The sequence below is a fragment of the Saimiri boliviensis genome, chromosome 3 (genome assembly GCF_048565385.1).
Source record: "Saimiri boliviensis isolate mSaiBol1 chromosome 3, mSaiBol1.pri, whole genome shotgun sequence".
Classification (NCBI taxonomy): Eukaryota; Metazoa; Chordata; class Mammalia; order Primates; family Cebidae; genus Saimiri; species Saimiri boliviensis.
In genome coordinates, this window is record NC_133451.1 from 136,938,104 (window position 1) to 136,959,421 (window position 21,318).

General features: G+C 37.5%; 1 protein-coding gene and 1 pseudogene across 5 annotated transcripts in view; both read right to left on the minus strand.

Annotated features, from left to right (window-relative positions):
- ARFIP1 (ARF interacting protein 1) overlaps nt 1-21,318 on the minus strand; it is a 121,881-nt gene that overhangs the window by 99,987 nt on the left and 576 nt on the right. The window lies entirely within an intron of this gene.
- Nucleotides 1,720-9,577, minus strand: LOC141584055 (elongation factor 1-alpha 1 pseudogene; annotated as a pseudogene).

The window sequence follows — 21,318 nt, forward strand, 5'->3', positions numbered from 1 at the left end:
TACCTAAATGAATTATACTGAATTATTCTAAACATCTAGAGACAATATGAAAGTGCTACTCTGTAAATCTTTAAGCACTATAAATAAAGGATGCATTACTAGTGTTAGGCATTTGAAAAACATCTACTGGCTTCAATTCAATATACAAATTAACTGCTTAGGTCTGGCACCATGGCTCATGCCTGTAATTCCAGCACCTTGGGAGGCTGAGGCAGGCAAATCATGAGGTCAGGAGTTCAAGACCAGCCTGACCATACGGTGAAACCCCGTCTATTAAAAATACAAAAATTAGTTGGGTATGGTGGCACGCGCCCGTAATCCCAGCTACTTGGGAGGCTGAGGCAGAAGAATCGCTTGAACCCAGGAGGCAGATGTTGCAGTGAGCCAAGATCATGCCACTGCATTTCAGCCTGGGCGACAGAGTGAGACTCCGTCTCAAAAAACAAACAAATCAACAAACAAACAAACAAAAAGCTGCTTACTCTCTTTCTCCTTACTCTAATTAACAGTGGTTCTTAGCTAGCATTATATAACAGAATCACCTGTAAATACCAGAAAAAAATACACATGGTCTAGTGTCTATCGCTGCAGATTTAGATTCAGCAAGAGTGAAGAAAACTTCAGAACCCAGCAGCTGTTTAAAAGCTCTATACCTGAATTCTGATGTATACCAAACTAGACATAACTTATGGGAGTACATTAGCTCAAATGTGAGCTACTACTTTCACTTCAACAGGAACTGCCAGCCATCATCATAGTTCATATTTAAATAAAAAACTGGCCAGGCATGGTGTTTCACCAAAAACTAACAGGATTTCACCAAGTTAGTCAGGCTGGTCTCAAACTCCTGACCTCAGGTGATCCACCCACCACTTTAGGAGGCCGAGGTGAGTGGATCACCTGAGGTCAGGAGTTTGAGACCATCCTGACTAACTTGGTGAAACCCTGACTCTAGTAAATACAAAAAATTAGCCGGGAGGGGTGGCGCATCCCTGTAATTCCAGCTACTTGGGAGGCTGAGGCAGGAGAATCCCTTGAACCCGTGAGGTGAATACTGCAGTGAGCCGAGATCGGGCCATTGCACTCCAGCCTGAGCAACAAGAACAAAACTCCATCTCAAAAGAAAAAAAAAACCCTACAGTTTGACTCACAGCTTTTATGTTCATTTTTATGTGACAAATAAGCTACACTCCAGAATTTCAGATATCCAAAAGCAAATGGCAACTTACTTGCCATTACAAAGCTATTTTTCCTTTCACCCTTTTTCTGAGACTACCTGTATAAAAAAGTTCATTTTAAATGGCTTATGTTTAAACCAGCCAAGTCAATGTGAATCATCTAAAATTTTAATTGAGATGGCCTGACTTTTAAAAGCAACATAAATATCACTGACCACCCAATCACCTCAGAATAAAACTTAACTACTTTTATAGCTGGTTTAGATACACCAAGAGTTGTAGTATCATTGCTCCAGTCAGATATACCAGATATATAAAAGCAAAATGTGTTATGCACACATTAAATAATTTTGTTAAAAGTGCTGTATCATCTCACTGATAGAATATTACAAATATTCCACAATATAACTAATTTATTTCTATTCAGAATTTGCTTTTCAAAACTATCTACAATCATATGTATATCTATTCATTACATCAGGCAAACCATTCTAAAGACAAATAAAAATTCAGAAAAATTATTTGGCAAAATATAAAAATGCACACTGCAATAAGTAAAAATAATTTCATAAGATCATTTAGATATGAAACACAATGTAAAAGATAGAGTACCAACTTGATTTGACAGATGAAAAATTTGATTTGACAGTGATCCAAAGATGTCTGATGTCAAAATGTTAGTTTCTCTGATCTACATAAAACAAAGTTCCAGACCAAAACTCAGATCTCCCCCACCTTCATGGTTAGTGCTCTTTAGGACTGATGTGACTGTTCACTGTGTAAGTAAAACATGATACTCAAATTTCATTCAAGAAAGTTTAATGTGCTATTTCTGCTTCTATTTTTTATTTATTTATTTTTTTGGCCCATACTGGCTAATCTCCTTCAATTTTTATTCCGTAAAATTTACATAATACCAACTACATATGAAGAACTCCGCTAGACACTAAGGGTAATGAAAAGTAAACTCTAGTTCTGGTTCTAAAAGCACTCTGAATCTAATCACAGAGACAAATACACAAACAAGTAAGTACCAGACACCATTTTACCTACGATAATGCAAAGAAAAAAATTTTTACTCTTGAAATACACTGGAGGGAAGGATTTTGCTGATTGCTAATAGAATGTAATACATTAAGAAAATAATATAACATGACCAAATGGGATTTATCCTAGAGGTACAGAATTGGTTTAATTAGGAAATCTATTAGTACATACCATATTCATAAATCTAAAGTGGAGAGAAATACAATTTTCTCCATACACACTGAGATGTAGTGTATTTGACAAAATTCAACACCCATTCAAAATCCAACACTCAAGGAAACAATCAGAAAGTAATTTCTCAACATATAAAATATACACATTTTAGTCCAACAACTATTATCTTATTTAATAAAGAAATAACAGAGGCATTTCCACTAAGATCAGGAAAAAGGCAAAGATGCCCACCATTTCTACTACTATCCTTTTTTTTAAATTTTTTTCCTCATTAAACATTTTTAATGGGTCTCAAAATTCTATGACAAATTTTTGGTCAAGTTGTTTCCATTAAAAAGTACTGATTTTAAAAACTAATAACTTAAAACTGCCACAAGCAAAAAAGAAAACCAAAGTGGTCCACAAAACATTCTCCTTTCCTTCTGAAGGTTTTACGATGCATTGTTATCATTAACCAGTCTTTTACTACTAAACTTAAATGGCCAATTGAAACAAACAGTTCTGAGACTGTTCTTCCTCCACCACTGATTAAGACTGAGGTGGCAGGTATCAGGGATAATACTCATTTAGCCTTCTGAGCTTTCTGGGCAGACTTGGTGACTTTGCCAGCTCCAGCCTTCTTGTCCACTGCTTTGATGACACCCATGGCAATTATCTGTCTCATATCACAAACAGCAAAGCGACCGAGAGGTGGATAGTCTGAGAAGCTCTCAACACACATGGGCTTGCCAGGAACCTTATCAACGATGGCAGCATCACCAGACTTCAAGAATTTAGGGCCATCTTCCAGCTTTTTACCAGAACAGCGATCAATCTTTTCCTTCAGCTCAGCAAACTTGCAGGCAATGTGAGCCGTGTGACAATCCAGTACAGGGGCATAGCCAGCATTGATTTGGCCTGAATGGTTCAGGATAATCACCTGAGCAGTAAAGCCAGCTGCTTCCATTGGTGGATTGTTCTTGCCGTCACCAGCAACGTTGCCACGATGAACATCCTTGACAGACACATTCTTGACATTGAAGCCCACATTGTCCCGAGGAAGGGCTTCACTCAAAGCTTCATGGTGCATTTCAACAGATTTCACTTCAGTTGTAACGTTAACTGGAGCAAAGGTGACCGCCATACCAGGTTTGAGAACACCAGTCTCCACTCGGCCAACAGGAACAGTACCAATACCACCAATTTTATAGACATCCTAGAGAGGCAGGCGCAAGGGCTTATCAGTTGGACGAGTTGGTGGTAGGATGCAGTCCAGAGCCTCAAGCGGCGTAGTCCCACTGGCATTGCCATCCTTACGGGTGACTTTCCAACCCTTGAACCAAGGCATATTAGCACTTGGCTCCAGCATTTTGTCACCATTCCAACCAGAAATTGGCACAAATGCTACTGTGTTGGGGTTGTAGCCAATTTTCTTAATGTAAGTGCTGACTTCCTTAACGATTTCCTCATATCTCTTCCGGCTGTAGGGTGGCTCAGTGGAATCTATTTTGTTAAAACCAACAATTAGTTGTTTCACACCTAGTGTGTAAGCCAGGAGGGCATGCTCTTGGGTCTGCCTGTTCTTGGAGATACCAGCTTCAAATTCACCAACACCAGCAGCGACAATCAGGACAGCACATGCCACCTGAGATGTCCCTGTAATCATGTTTTTGATGAAGTCTCTGTGTCTGGGGGCATCAATGATAGTCACGTAGTACTTGCTGGTCTCGAATTTCCACAAGGAGATATCAGTGGTGATACCACATTCACGCTCGGCTTTCAGTTTATCCAAAACCCAGGCATACTTGAAGGAGCCCTTTCCCATCTCAGCAGCCTCCTTTTCAAATTTTTCAATGGTTCTTTTGTCGATGCCACCGCATTTGTAGCTTAGATGGCCAGTAGTGGTGGACTTGCCTGAATCTACATATCCAATGACGACAATGTTGATATGAGTCTTTTCCTCTCCCATTTTGGCTTTTAGGGGTAGTTTTCACGACACCTATGTTTGGCGGCAAACCCGTTGAGAAAAAGCTATTTTTTGTTTATTTGTTTGTTTGAGACAGTGTCTCACTCTGTCGCCCAGGCTGGAGTGCAGTGGTGCGATCTTGACTCACTGCAACCTCCGCCTCCTGATTTCAAGCGATTCTCCTGCCTCAGCCCCACTGAGTAGCTGAAACTATACGTGCCTGCCACCATGCCTGGCTAATTTTTTGTATTTTTAATAGTGATGGGGTTTCACCATGTTGGCCAAGCTGGTCTCGATCTCCTGACTTCAGGTGATCCACCCGCCTCAGCCTCCCAAAGTGCTGGGATTACAGGCGTGAGCCACCATGCCCAGCCATTTCTACTACTATTCAACGTCATACTAGAGGTATTAGGCAAATCAACTAGTTAAGAGAAATAAATTAGAGGAGTAACAGGTAAGGACAAAGTAAAACTATCTCTATTTGCAGATGATATAATGGTACGCCTAAAAACCCTTGAAGAATCAATGATAAAATTAACTCAAAAACAGAATTCAGTGAAGTAGCAAGAAATAAAATTAACATACAGAAAATAGGTTTCCTATACAACAACAATAATCAGGGCAAATAATGTCAGAGAAAATCCCATTTATAATAGCAACAGAAAGATTAAATACTTAGGAATAAACTAAACAGTGTACAAAAACTATACAAGGAAAACTTAACACCACTGAAAGACACTGAAGAAGACTTGAGGAAATGAAAGGTATCTCCTTAGATAGAATGACATCATTCTTAGATAGGATGACAATATTATAAAGATGCCATTTCTCCCTTACTTTATAAATTCAATGCAATACAATGAAAATACTAACAAGCTATTCTGTAAAGTTTGGCAAGTTGATACAGAAAATCAAACATGCAAAAATTGGTAGGAAAACACTGAAAAAGAAAAACCACAAGGAGATGACCTTTATCAAACACTAAAACACCAAAAAACACCTGTAATTAAAGCAGTGTGGTACTAGCACATAAATAGATCAGTGGAATTTTATAAGTCTAGAATTAGATCCAATGATACCCAGAAATTCAGTAAATAACAAAGGTGGCATCTCAAATCACTAAAGTACAGATGGACTTTTCAATAAATGGTGCCAGGAAAACTAGGTATCCATTTGGAAAATATAAAATTCAATCTCTACCTCACACCATACTCCAGAATAAACTCCAAATGGATTAGGAATCTAGACATAAAAAATGAAACTAGAAAAAAAATACTAGAAAAAAAATTGATGAATGCTGCTTAAAGTTGGTATAGTGAAATGAGAATCCAGAAACAATAAAAGAAAATATTGACTACACAAAAATTTTTAATTGGACAACCCACAGTACATGCAAAGCAAAAGACAAACAAAAAACTAAGATGAAATATTTACAATATATACCATAAAAGGCGAATAAAGAACTCTTAAAGGGAGAAAGGACCAAAAATCAAATAAAGGAAAAAAGACACAGTCAATTTACACAGAAGAAAATGATATTAAAAGGACCCTCAAATACATAACAATTGCCCAAATTCACTCACAATTAGAGAAATGCCAGCTGAAACAACACTGAGATACCATTTCTCATCTGTTAGACTCACAAAAATTTTAAAATATGACAAAACATTCCATTAGTGAGGATGTAAGAGAAACAGGCACTTACATACATTGCTGATGGAAATACAAATTAGTACAATCATTCTGGAGGGAGTTTTGGTAATGCCTAACAAAAACACATCTACACTTACCTTTGGCTCCAGCAATTTTACTTCAAGGAATCCACCCTGGGCATATACTTCCAAATATACAAAGATAACATACACATTGCAGCATTCTTTGTAACTGTAAAATATTGGAAACCTGGATGTGCCATACTTTATTCACTCACCTTCCTACGGTAGGAAATTGGTACATAGGACAGTGACAGAATAAACTATGGTACATCCAAGTTACGCAACTGTAGGGGGAAATAAAGAATGAGGAAAATCTCTATAATATGAAGTGATTTATAGGACACAGTGTTAACTGAAAAATGCAAAGTCTGAAAAAAGCAAAACAATACCTATAGTATGCTATGTTCACGTAAGAATGAAGGGGGATATAAGAAAATACATGTTTCTACTGGAAAAACAAAGTAAAAGAAACACAGGAAGGATGAACCAAAAACTAAAGAGATAGCTTCCCTACCATGGGCAGGTGAGAAAGGGATAGGAAGAAGTGGGAAAGGGCATGGAAACAGGGTAGCAAGGCTAAGGATGGAGTGACACTTCTCTAGATATACAGTATATTTTGTAATAATTCTGACTCTTAGAACCATGGTAATTTCCACATACTGACATGGTGTCAGAAAATAAAGAAAACTTCAAAGGCAGATGGAGGTTTGTTGAAAGAACACAAGAGTCAACCTGAAGGAGCCCATAATGGGCAATGCTGGAACAAATTCAGCAACAAAATAAATAATAGTACTAGATAAAAAACAAAGAGTAAAATATTAATGAATCTATACTCATATAAACAATCTGATAAGTAAATGGAGGAAAAGAGACAACTCTTCTTCACAACAGAATACAGTAAGTAAATTAACATAGGAAGCAAAGTGGTAACAACCAACATCAGGCAAATATCACAAATACTGCAGAACATCTACTTGATGGATGCTAAAATCAGAGAGCAACAGTTTGAGAAGAAACTGGATTTACACAGTCTCAAGTAGCTCCAACAAGATACTTATCAACTAAAAAGGGAAAGATAATAACTTCACAGTATAAAAACAGTACACTCAACCAAGTGATCAAGTAATCATAAGCAGTAAGACATACATCATAAACCCCTCAATACAATGCACTAAGAAAGACACAACATCATTTTTGTGGTATTCTTGCTGAAAATGCATAGGCTCAGTCCAGTCATGAGAAAACATCAGACAAATCCAAACTGAGAGCTATTCTAAAATTAACTGATTGGTACTCTTCAAAAGTGTCATAGTCATAAAAGACAAGGAAAGTGTCAGAAACTTAAAAACTATAAGAGACTATGGAGAAATCGCTAAATTCAATGTGGGTTCCTATATAGGATCCTGGGACTGAAAAAGGACAGTAATTAAAAATTTGGTTTCATTCTAATAAGAGCTATAGTTTAATAATAATATACCAATGTTAATTTCTTACTCATGATAATGATATTATGGTTATGTAAGATGTTAGCATTAGGGAAAATGGGGTGATGAATGTAAGGAAACTGTACTATTTTTGCAGCTGTTCTGCAAGTCTAAAATTAGATTAAAATAAGATTTTTTTTAAAAAAAATTAAGAAATTCTGAACAAAGCTAGAGGAATTATCCTTTAAATAAAAGGAGGAAATCTCTTCCAGTGAGGCCAAAATAAAGGACTCACTGAAGAGATAGTGAAGAGTGAAATGGAAAACAGAAGAAGGTTAAAGCAGTTCATTTTTGTTCTTTTAGTATCTTGTGAAACAGAAGTTACCATTTGACGCCCTGTATAAAACAGTAGCACCAATGAGGAAAATACAGTAGTTCCCCCACTTATCCATGTTTTAGCTTTTCACAGTTTGATATCCACTGTTAACCACGGTCTGAAAATAAACCTCTCTTCTTTATAAATTACTCAGTCTCAGGTATTCCTTTTTAGCAATCCAAACAGACGAGGAAAATACATTGTTATAATTGTTCTATTTTATTATTACTGTTGTTAGTATCTTATTGTACCTAATTTACAAATTAAACTTTATCATAGGTATGTATATATAGGAAAAACCTTAGTATATAAATTGTTTGGGACTATCCACAGTTTCAGGTATGTGAGTCTTCAACTATCTCCCCCAACACTATGGGAAGACTACTGTATATCATCATCATTCAATTCTAGAAGAGACCAAATAACCCAAGGCAGATAGAGAAATATCAAATAAAATTTCTGAGAATTACAGAGACAGATACTAAATCTTATTTATATTTTTTAAATGTTCTGATCCACTTCATATTTATTTCTTAAAGGTCTTCCTGTTTATAACTTTGATGACAAAAATACATGGGAGTCACAAGATTTAAGAAGTTAATGACCTATAATTTGTGCTGTTTAGGTTATACATTTTCTAATTTTTACATGAATTCAGTTATCTTTGAAAGCTGCCTTTAAAACAGAATGATAAATTACTACTACGAAACCACTAGTAATGTTCACCCCTCACAGGCCAGTTATACTGGAGGCCAGAATGTCTTAAGTCATCTCTGGGGGTTCAATCTATAAATCAGCCAGAGGTATTTGCTAACTAATGAGTGTAAGAACCAAAGACCTACAAAGTGAATTACTAATTAGAATTTGTAAAAATGAATAAATAATATCACCTGAAGTTTAAAATCCAAATATTTGTGGCTGCTTTTATTTTGCTATAAAAGTCACACTTTTATATATATATATACTGAATAGACCAAAACTATACAGAGGGAAACCTTATAAGATCTTTTCCCAGATTTTAGTGAGGGAGAATTTTATACTCTACCACTCTTAAATGCATTTAGGGTCTTCTTAAGACCCAGGAAAGAGAGGGCAGGAGGTATTAGATTTGCCATAATCCCTAAAACTCCTTCAGTCTCCACGACAACACTGAATTTAAAGATTCAGAAGTCTAATACTAAAGGACCTATGGCAGGAGTGGTGTTGAACAAAAATCATGATGTGGATTTTTCAAATTCAGGTACACATATAACAGGTGGTCTTAAGGTGTATGCCCAAGACACTGAAAGGCAGATATAAACACGGCAGACAAGATAAACATGGCACATTGTACTGGAATGTAAATTTACATTCTTTTTCACTAAAATAAATATAATGAAATCTAAAGCAAAATTCATTTGAATAAAACAACACACATAAGTCTTCAAAGAAATTTACTGATTTTTTATGATAAAATATGAGTCTTTGAAGAAATGTCTTAAGAGTATTACTCCTCTAAATGTACTTTAGTAAAAAAAAAGTTTGAAAAGTACTATAAATAATGATAAATAACATCAAGAACTTCTAACTGGTGAGTCAAAGACAATAAAAAGAGGTAAACAGGCCGGGCGCGGTGGCTCAAGCCTGTAATCCCAGCACTTTGGGAGGCCGAGGCGGGTGGATCACAAGGTCGAGAGATTGAGACCAACCTGGTCAACATGGTGAAACCCCGTCTCTACTAAAAATACAAAAAATTAGCTGGGCATGGTGGTGCGTGCCTATAATCCCAGCTACTCAGGAGGCTGAGGCAGGAGAATTGCCTGAACCCAGGAGGCGGAGGTTGCAGTGAGCCGAGATCGCGCCATTGCACTCCAGCCTGGGTAACAAGAGCGAAACTCCGTCTCAAAAAAAAAAAAAAAAAAAAAAAAAAGAGGTAAACAGAAACACTGAAAGTAAAAAGTAGCAAAACTTGGGCTTGTTTGATGTGATTTTGCTTAGTTTCTTTAGACTGTTATATCATTGATACTCCAAAGATTAGTTATCATTCTAAAGATTTTTTTAAAAGTGGCTCTATTTCTTTCACTTTTGATGAAATCTATTGGAATACGCCCATTTTTCTCATTCATGGATAAACAGGAAGAGAATGGTACAATCAGTTTTTTTCTTTACCATAAGAATATGTTTAACTTGCAAGTTATTTTTAATTCTTCAGTCACAATTTCCACACATTTTTATATTATCACAACTTTTAAAAATTCTTTTTAAACATCAGATACAGAATTTGTTCAAGGTTAAAAGAAATATTCTTTCTGAATAATATCACATTATATTTAACTTAAAGATTGTTAACCTTTTGAAAAGCAAGAATTGAAGCAGCTGGTGGTCACATTTATTTGTAGGTCTCAAAATAGCCCTGAGGTCTGAAAAGGAAAATATCTTTTATAAGCTATAACAAAATTCTCACCTCAAAATAAAATACTATGAAATTTGCACAGTTATATCCGTATTCACATCTTTATAATATCCAGAAACCTACTGGATTTTTAGAAATTACAATGAAAATAGCTTTATATTCAGAAAACAGAGCTTACACCAAGAATGACATTGCCTGAAAACTGAAAAAGACTTGTTTGATTTCATAATTGAATATTAATTTTCAAGTTGAACTGACTTGTTAACAATAAAAAAATTGAGTTACATGACTCCATTTTAAAACTGTATGTTCAGAGTTGAAAATATCCAAAATATAGAAGCTTTTGTTTTAGTCAAAATTTAAAATGATTTTGTTTTCTATGATGGCAGTTCTAACAAGAAAAAAAGAATCATTTTCCTTACTGTCCAATGCAAAAGAACTGAAAATAGCTTACTACACAATATGTTCAAAGTATATTACATTTATTTTCATAAACAGAATAACTAAAAGCAAGATAATACAGAATCATTTACATTATTCTTCTGTCTTTAGATTAAAACTATCTGGTATCTGTAAAAGCTATTTTGCTAAATACCTACAAGCTCTTTTAGATATTGATAAATTAAGTTCAGGTTGCTTATTAAGATAAACACACCAGGCCAGGCATGGTGGCTCAAGCTTGTAATCCCAGCACTTTGGGAGGCTGAGGTCTGTGGATCACTTGATCCCAGGAGTTCTTGATCAGCCTGGGCAACCTGGCAAAATGGGTCTCTACAAAAAAATACAAAAATTAGCCAGGCATGGTGGCACACACCTGTGGCCTCAGTGACTCAGGAAGCTGAGGTGGGAGGATCACTTAAGCCTCGGAGGCAGAGGTTGCAGTGAGCCAAGATCTCACCACTACACTCCAGCCTGGGCAACAGATTGAGACTCTGTCTCAAAAAAAAAAAAAAAAAAAAGATAAACACTTTAGTCTAGATAATTCAAAAGTAGAAAGCCCTGACAAAATGTAGTTAATTCTGAGTTATATGTATTATGAGAAACAATTAAAAAATTAAGCTAACATACTCAACTATGCCTATCTCTACCACCATAATCAACTCTTAGGTAACAAAATTGACTGTTTGGAGAAGTCTTTAATTTCCACACTCAAACTGTGATACAGAGAAACTAATGAGAAGTAAAAAAAGACTCTCAAAACTAAATCACTCTCTGAAAAGAAAACTAGCTGTAAATTAACTCTAAATTTTTCAGTATACTGTGGCCTCATTCTTCACAAATGGCTGAGTTCCAGAACATTAGCAGTGAAGCCAACCAAGAACCAAGAGAGGTGGTCACCCATTGGTTTGTTGTTGTAACTGATTTCATTCAAAGATCAAACAGGTTACCTGTTATTTGATATTTTCTGAACTGTTTTTCTCCCTTAGCAATGGATAATTGGAGGATTACTTTAATTTTGTTACTAAATTCCCAAAACCATGTAAAATAAACCCTTTCAATATTCACAATAATTTTTTTTAGTGAAAAAAGCTCACTGTAAATAATCTAAAAATATAGCTTAACATAAATGTAGTTATGTATAGAAATATTTGTAGATATGTATATGTACATGAGTTAGTGTACACACATATTTTTCCTTACTCTGTCCACTGGGAGGGCCTAGAAGCAATGACATTCCAATAGCAATGAGCACACACAGTACCCAGACAGTGGTTTCTAATACTATTCTCCAGTAAAAGAATCAGTGCTCCTTGGAAAAAAGGCTGATTCTAGGCTTGTGTAGATAACATACAAGGTGAGCCTAGAGCATCTTGTAATACCAGAAAGTTTTTTCAATGTACTCAAAAACAAACAAACAAAAGAACAAAAATCTCACAATGACAAGAGTAAGTCAAAGGAATACAGGAACCGACTAAAAGAGTTCCCAATAGCCAAAGCTTAAACAATTTGAGCAACAAAATAATGAAGTACTACTGGATTTACCCCTAAGTATAAAATAAATATACATGAGTCGATACTGGTATAAATAAATGACTGAATAAATGGGGAGAAGAGACAAAAAAAACCCTTAGAGAAGATTTTTCAAAAATTTATGTAGACACTCCACCCTTAAAGAGGTAAAGCATAATTCCTCACTCTCCAATTGTGTGCTTCACAGAGAGACTTTCTTCTAAAAAGAACAATATACAAAAGGAGAGGAGAAAGAGTAACTTTACAGTGGACAAAGTTGGCGAACACTACCTCAACCCAGGTAGTCGATGTCAATATCAATGGTACTAAGTTATATTAACAATTTGTATTCTTGGCCCAGTACAGTGGCTCACACCTATAGCCAACAATTTGGGAAGCTGAGGCAGGTAGATCACCTGAGGTCGGGAGTTCAAACCCCATCTCTACTAAAAATACAAAAATTAGCCGGGCATGGTGGCGTGCACCTGTAGTCCCAGCTACTTGGGAGGCTAAGACAAGAGAATCGCTTGAACCCAGGAAGTGGAGGTTGTGATGAGCCAAGATCGTGTTACTGCATTCCAGCCTGGGCAACAGAGACTTATCTCAAAAAATAAAAAACTCTGTATTCTTGATATGATGTGATGGGAATAGCACTTCTATGATCTTCCTCCCTCTCACCGAGTCTAATCATGAGGAAAACATCAAACAAGCACCAACTGGGGGACAGTCTACAAAATACCTGACCAGGCAGTAATGTTCAAAACTATTAACTTGTCATCAAAAACAAAAAAATCTGATCAACTGTCAAAACTGAGAGGATACATGACCAGTAACAGTAATACGCTATCCTGGACGGGATCCTCGAACAGAAAAATTCAGGGGAAAAGTGAGGCAATCTGAATAAAATATGAACTTTAATAATTATGTGTCAATACTGGTTCACTGTGACAAATGTACTATGCTAATGTAATATGTATTTGTTTTTTTGAGATGGAGTCTCACTCTGACATACAGGATGGAGTACCACGGCATGATCTCAGTTCACTGCAACCTCCACCTCCTGGGCTCAAGTGATCCTCCCACCTCAGTCTCCCAAGGAGCTGAGACCACAGAAGAACACCATCATGCCCGGCTAATTTTTCGTATTTTGGGTAAAGATGGGGTTTCACCATGTTGCCCAGACTGGTCTTGAACTCCTGAGCTCAAGCAATCCACCTGCCTTGGCTTCCCAAAGTGCTGGGATTACCGGCGTGAGCCACTGCACATAGCATAATATATTATAATGGGGAAAGTGTGTATGGGAAGCTCTATCTTCACAATTCTGAAAAAACTAAAACCATCCAAAAATAAAAGGGTCTGTTACAAAATAATCTAAGAATACTGTGCTATATTTGATGTAACTATTAATAACACATCTTTTTTTGTTGTTGTTTTTTTGAGACAAAGTCTCGCTCTGTTGCCCAGGCTGGAGTGCAGAGGCACCATCTCTGCTCACTGCAACCTTTGCCTCCCAGGTTCAAGCAATCTTCCACCTTAGCCTTCCAAGTAGCTGGGATTACATATGTACATCACTACGCCCAGCTAATTTGCATATTTGTATTTTTTAGTAGAGGCAGGGTTTCACCATGTTGGCCAAGCTGGTCTTGAACTCCCAACGTCAAGTGATCCACCCACCTTTGCCACCCAAAGTGCTGGGATTACAGGCGTGAGCCACCGTGCCCAGCCTACTAATTTATTTTCTTACATTTGAAAAAAAACAGTCTAACTGAAATTTTAATTACAGGTTGATTATCCCTTTTCCAAAATGCTTGAGACTAGAAGTGTTTTGGATTTCAGATTTTTTTGGCATTTGGAATATGCATATAAATAATGAGGCATCTCCAGGAAGGGACTAAACACAAAATTCATTTACATTTCATATACACCTTATACACATAGCCTGAAGGTAATTTTTTTTTTTTTTTTGAGACGGAGTTTCGCTCTTGTTACCCAGGCTGGAGTGCAATGGTGCGATCTCAGCTCACCGCAACCTCCACCTCCTGGATTCAGGCAATTCTCCTGCTTCAGCCTCCTGAGTAGCTGGGACTACAGGCATGCACCACCATGCCCAGCTAATTTTCTGTATTTTTAGTAGAGACGGGGTTTCACCTTGTTGACCAGGATGGTCTCGATCTCTTGACCTCGTGATCCACCCACCTCGGCCTCCCAAAGTTCTGGGATTACAAGCTTGAGCCACCGCGCCCGGCAGGCCTGAAGGTAATTTTACGATACTTTTCATAATTTTTTGCATGAAACAAAGTTTGTGTACCTGCACCATCCAAAAGCAAACGTGTCACTATCTCAGCCACTCATGTGAACAATCTGTGGTGGCTTGACATCCTCATCATTCCTGTCTCTGAATTTATATGCTACCAATGAGCAATCATCTCTTACACATACACATGGCATTGTATTACCCTTTGTGGGCATGCTTGCGTAGGCACACCTGGGTGCATGAGGAAAAGCTATATGGCAGCTGAAGGGAGTTAAGCAAGTCTTTTTTTTTTTTTTTTTTTTTTTTAAGACGGGGTTTCACCATGTTGGTCAGGCTGGTCTTGAACTCCCGACCTCAGGTGATCCACCCGCTTTGGCCTCTAAAGTGCTTGGATTACAGGTATGAGCCACCATGCCCAGCCTGTCTTTTTTCTCTTGGGTAAACTGTTGTACACCTGCACTCTGAGTTCAATTCATCACATAAAGTCAGGTGTGGAATTATGTATTTGTAGCATCATGTTCGGTTCAAAAAAGTTTTGAATTTTGCAGCATTTGGATTTCAAGTTTTTGGATTAGGTATGTTCAATCTGTACTATAACACTATTTTGATAAAAATTCATATTCAAATTCTTGAGTTATAAAACTCAATTAACTGAAATCCTTAATATCATCAATTGGGAAATTTAATGAGTCAAATTTAGGTGTCAGGCACTGAACTAGGTCCTAGGAATTCAACAATGAGCCAAAAAAGAAAACAAGATATGGACCCTACCTTCCTGAAGTTTATAGGTCACTGAACAGAAAGACAATCTTATAGTCACACGATTAACTGTAAATTGCAACTGTGGAAAATGTATGATGCTATTCCCTTAATGTGGGAGGATAGCATATTCTCTAAGAATGCAAAACTTCAGCTGAGGTATGAAGGATGACTAGGAACTAACAAGTGAAATAAAATGAAAGTAAAGAAATAATGGTCCAGAGAAAGGCATGTACAAAAGCGTTGCAAAAATGGCAGGGAGCAAGACGCATACAAAGAACTAACCAAGGCCAGCATAGTTGAACTGGAGAGTTATGCAGAACATGGTACAAGAAGAGTTTGGAGAGCTAAACCTTGTTAAGCAGTTTTGTTTTGATTCTAGAAGCAATGGAAAGTCATAAAAGGACTGCGGGAGGAAGAAAGAGAGTGACAATCCAATGTGTGTTCCAAAACATATCACTGTGCCTTCAGGAAGGGTAATGAATTAGAGAGGGGCCAAAACAGAAGTGGATAGGTAAGAATGGAGGCTACTGTAAAATTTCAGGCAAGACGATGGTAAGAAACTGAAGTGGCAGTAGTGGAAACAGGAAGAAATAGAAAAATTCAAGTGACATAAAGAAAGTAAAATTTTAAAAACTTGCTGATAAATTGGATCTATCAGAAAGCGGGAATTAAGGATCACTTCTAGTTTTCTGGATTTTACGATGAAAAGATAATGGTGTCACTCACTGAAAAAAGGAACAAAGAACAAATATTCTGCAGTTTTGTAGGGAGGGAAGGGGAATCCGTTTCATTTTAGACATACTGGATTTGAGACACCTTTAAGATATTCAAGAGAGGATGTCAACAAGACCGTAAGACATACAGATCTAGAGCTCAAAGGAGACAGAAAACACTCATGCCCTTAATGAAGCTGACACCTTTATCCTAGAAAAGCAGCTAACTATAATCCCCAAATATCCAAGAAAAACATCAGACTTAGACCATCTGGATTTACTTAAAACAAAAAGCTTAGAGAGAACACGGCAATAATATTTCACCAGCTGAAACAAAAACTGCGAGGCCCCATGGGTAACAGATTTTTAAACTCTTAGCTCAACAACATAAGAATTATGCATCGTATCACATCAGGTCACATTTTAAAGTTTTAGCAGGGCTGGCCAATGTTGAAAATGTTCTAAATTTGCACTGTTCAATAAAGTAGCTACTAGCCGCATATGACACTGACATTGAAATGTGTGGCTGGTACAATTGAGGAAGAGAATCTTTTGTTGCATTTAATTTTAACTAACTTAAATAGCCACATGTGGCTAGTGCCCCTGGTATTAGACAGTGCAGGTTTACAGCTTCCTTATAGATTTCATCTGAATTCCCAATAACCTACTTTTCAAATTAACTGGGAGAGAGGTGTGGTGGGTGGAGAGATTACGGGAGTAGAAAACACATCCTTTCCATTTTCTGATTACTTGAATCTTTATTTCAAGAATTTATAATACTTAGGCTGTGTGCAGTGGCTCATGCCTATTATCCCAGCACTTTGGGAGGCCAAGGCGGGAGGATCGCTTGAGCCCAGGAGTTCAAGACCAGCCTGGGCAATATAAAGCACTGAAACAAAACAAATAAGTTCTGGCCATTTTAGAGATTACAGACCACGGGTTTAAACCCAGGGCCTCTTTCCAATGGATCAGGGGTTTAAATTCCTGATCCATCCCTTTTCAGGTGTGTGACCCAGGACAAAGCACTTTACCTAAATTATCAATTTTTTTTATTTCTACCATGGTGATGTTATCTGCTCTACCTATTTGGTATGGCTGTAGTAAAAATAAAATGAGGATATATGTGAAAGTACTGTGCAAATTATTACATGCTAAACAAACATCAGGTATTAAACAGAGTAACATACTCCTTTTCTCTAAGGAAGGCAAAGCTTTCCAACCAGTGTGCCAAAAATGGATTACATATGTGCTGAAATTGCGACCAATTCCCTCACTCCACAGCTTTCAGGTAACCAGGGAGGGCCTGGCTCTAGTCTGCCATACAATTATAATCATTTTTCATTTGTGCTATGATGACTATCTCAGGTTAGCAGAAACTGAAGTTGGCGAACCAACTCCCCCATCTGGATGATTTAGGGCTTACCACTAACTCTGCTGCTTTTATGATCCTGTTCCAAAGGCAATGTGTCACTATTCCCCAGGGACGAATGAGGCTGGAGCTTGAACATCAAGGAGCTGCTAGCCCAATGCTATCACAGATACACAAAAATAAAATATAAATTCTTATCTTAGGTGAGAACATGGCAAAGACACTGCCATATTTTCACAAAAGATTTGAGCAATTGCCTGTTTTGCAACTACCTTCAGAGCCGCAAATCTCTGTCTTTCAGGAGAGGATCTGATTTTTTCCAAACACCCAAAGTTATTTAGATTCTGATGACTGAGGTGAAGTGATGAAGCCCGGCAAAAACTTTTCATTTTTGTATGTCTCAATCTGAACTGGCAGTCATTCTAGAAGTAGATTTCAAAGCAGACTGCCTACTCTGAAGAACAGCATTCACTTAAATAAGTATGCTTGTTAAGGGAAAAAAATGTACTTAATAAAGAGACTTCATATTTTTCAGGTACCAACTAAAGGTTTAAGCAACATCTGTCTATGCCTTTCCTAAGACAAAGCTTTAGAAGGAATGGAGGAAAATGGAATGAGAGATAGAGGAAGAGAAGAATAGGAATAAAGAAAAGAGAAAAAGAAAATATATACTTTTGTCTCATAAAGAATATCTGATAATCTGCAAAAGCCATTCGGTGGCTTCCATGACTGCCAAAAGCTAGCAAGAGATCAAGGAAAACAAAATTATTTTCAGACCAACAGTCATTTTCATACATCCAGAACTAGTGCTACATATCTGACTTTTAGACTGCCATGGTCCTAAGTCAACAACTTCCATATTAAGTGGAACAACTCACTTTCCATTCTGTACAAATATTTTGGTTTTTCAACCATAGCCATATTAAAGTTTCCGGTTTAATTTCCTTCTTCTATTCTGTATTTCTCCTCCATCCCAATTTTATTATTCTAAATTTTATTTATATTTCCAGACTCTTATAATGCCCAGTTTATTACTTACAATCTTCATTTTCACATTTTCCACTCCGCATATACACACACACACACCATCTGCTTATTATTTGAATCTTTATTTCAAGAATTTATAATACTTTCAAGAATGTATTATATTTCAAGAATGTTCTAATACACACACACACACACACACACACACACACACACTCTTATATCCATCCCCATAGGAAACCTCTACCAACGGCCTCCTCCAAATTCAATTCTTTTTATCAAACTTCTCAGTATGATATTCAACCAGAAATTCATCCACTGAAGATTAAGAAAGGAAGCAATCTTTTCTATTAACCTGATAGAAAATCAGGTGAGATATCCCCTACTTATTCCAAAAAGGACACAATAGACACCTGGTAGAAGCTGTCTATAGTACTAGTCTGGAGTCAGACTACTACTAGGGATTTGAACTAGGTTCAAATCCGGGCTCCATCGGTGCAATTCTGAGCAATCTACTTTAGCTTCAGTTAATTATTCAGTTTTATTTCCTTCATCTACAGAAATGAGGATATTAGCCACTTTATAAGGTTATCACATGAGATAATAATGTAAAGTACTTAGCTTAATACACATGGTAAGCAAACAAATTTAATTGTTACAGTGTTAGATATAACCTATCTTCTGAATTCATTATTACCTTAAAAGGAAACTAATTTCACGTAAGCTAGTCTCTCTCTCTCTCTCTCTCTTTTTTTTTTTTTTTTTTTTTTTAAGATGGACTCGCCTTCTGTTGCCCAGGCTGGAGTGAAGTGGTGAGATCTTAGCTCACTGCAGCCTCTGCCTCCTGGGTTCAAGCAATTCTCTTGCCTTAGCCTCCCAAGAAGCTGGGACTATATCAAAATCTAAGGTACATGCCTCAAGCAAAAAAAAAAAAAAAAATGAAAGCAAAGTACAACTACAACTTAAATTTTTTACTCTGAACTGTGCCTAGTAGGTTGGTGATATTTAATATGTATTAAAGATAAGCACATCAGTTTGTAAATCCACCGGATCTCCAGAACATTAATCATAAACAACTATCCCTAAAAAGAAACCTCAAAACCACAAATCAGGAACTAAAGTAGGCAGCCTCATTTCCTTCTCTAAGTTTATGAAGGAATTTAGAAACACTAATGTTTCGAAGTAGAGATTTCAATATCAAGCTAGAAGAATCCCTGCATTCTACTTTCCTTGGTCCCAAAGCAAACAATTTTCATTTTGGGAAAAACATACACACACACCTGTTTTCACTAACTTCAACAAGACACACACACACACACGTTCTCACTAACTTCAACAAGACACACACATCTGTTTTCACTAACTTCAACAAGACACACACACACCTGTTTTCATTAACGTCAACAAGACACACACTCACCTTTCACTAACTTCAAAAAGACACTGCACTAACTTCAACAACACACTGTGTAAGCAGTGGTTTTAATCTATCAAGAGGCTGTACATCTCCTTTGAGAATTTGATAAAAAGAATGGACATTTTCCCCAGGTGGAAAAAAATTCACTCAAACAAGACTTTGCAGAAAATTTCATGGGTGGGAATGAGGAAGACCCCTGAAGTTGCTGACCCTTAGGCCACGGACCGCAAGTCATTATCCAGGATTAAGGCAAATCATAATCCAAGGAAAACCAATTTATCAATTTGAATAGCAACTAAAGTAACTGGGGCAGGAATTTAATCCAGAAAAATACATTTTCTTTTATGTTTTCTCAGATAAACTGTGTTAGACTTGGTGGTTGGGAGAAGACGTGGGTCACGCTAAGCAAGGTAAACAAACAAAAAAACACCACAGTAAAAACATAAGAAAATAGAATTGAAACAGTAGTAAAATATAGTCGACTCTAGCCGCCCTGAGAGAACAGCAATGAAATGGCTAATCTGGCCGCCCGCAGTGGCCCACGCCTGTAATCCCGCACTTCGGGAAGCCCAGGCGGGCAGATCATTTGAGGCACTGAGTTCGAGACCAGCCTGGTCAACATGGTGAAACATCGTCTCTACTAAAAATACAAAAATTAGCCAGGCGGTAGTGGCGCGCGCCTGTAATCCCGGCTAATCGGGAGGCAGAGGCAGGAGAATCGCTTGAGCCTGGGAGGTGGAGGTTGCGGTATGGCGAGATCGTGCCAATGCACTCCAGCCTGGGTGACAGAGTGAGACCTTGTCTCAAAAAAGATGAAAGAAAGAAAACAAATAAAAAAGAAAGAAGGGAAAGAAAAAGAGAAGAGAGACAGAAAGGGAAAGGACGAGGGAGGGAGGGAGGAAGGGAGAGAGAATTCCTGCAGCCTTAACAGATGGCTGACTTAAGGTAAGTATTTGTGGTGCACATTGCTATGCTAATTAAGTTAAATGGCAAACGTGAACACACCCTTGCAGGTGAAAGCATGAAAGCAAAAGTTAGTGAAAAATTCTGCATCTCTTCCGGCTTTTTCTTACCAATAAAAATCGAGTTAGACGAATTATATACTTTAGGAGAAAACAGGGTAGGGGCGGGGCACAGAAATCCTAAGAGCGGCTAAAGGACCTGCAGGAAGTGTAAAGCATAAACTTTCTGAAATCAAAGGGCTCAAGAGGAAGATAAGAACAAAACAAAGGAAGTAATAATAAAATGAAGTAAAAGGGAAAAACGTCTAGCGTCTAAAAACTGTTTTTTTTAAAAAATTCTTTCCTTTTCCTAGACACGTAAACAGTAGCAACTTGGCAAACAGGAACGGAGCGGAAGACAACCGCACAACTCCCTTTCCAAATCTCCAGCATTCCTTGGACGTCCTCAGATGCAGTCAGGCTTGGGACATCTCACAGGCAAGACTCCTTCCTGCACCACTGCCAGGTGAACCTCTCAGAGGGACTATCACGATCTCCCTTCCTCCCACTGAGGAAGAGAGGAAGTGGGGAATGCAAGGAGAGGAGGAGAGAAATGAAGGTTGGATACCAAGCGTGAAGGGGGCCCACTCCGACACTTTGTCAAGAACGGTCTCAAT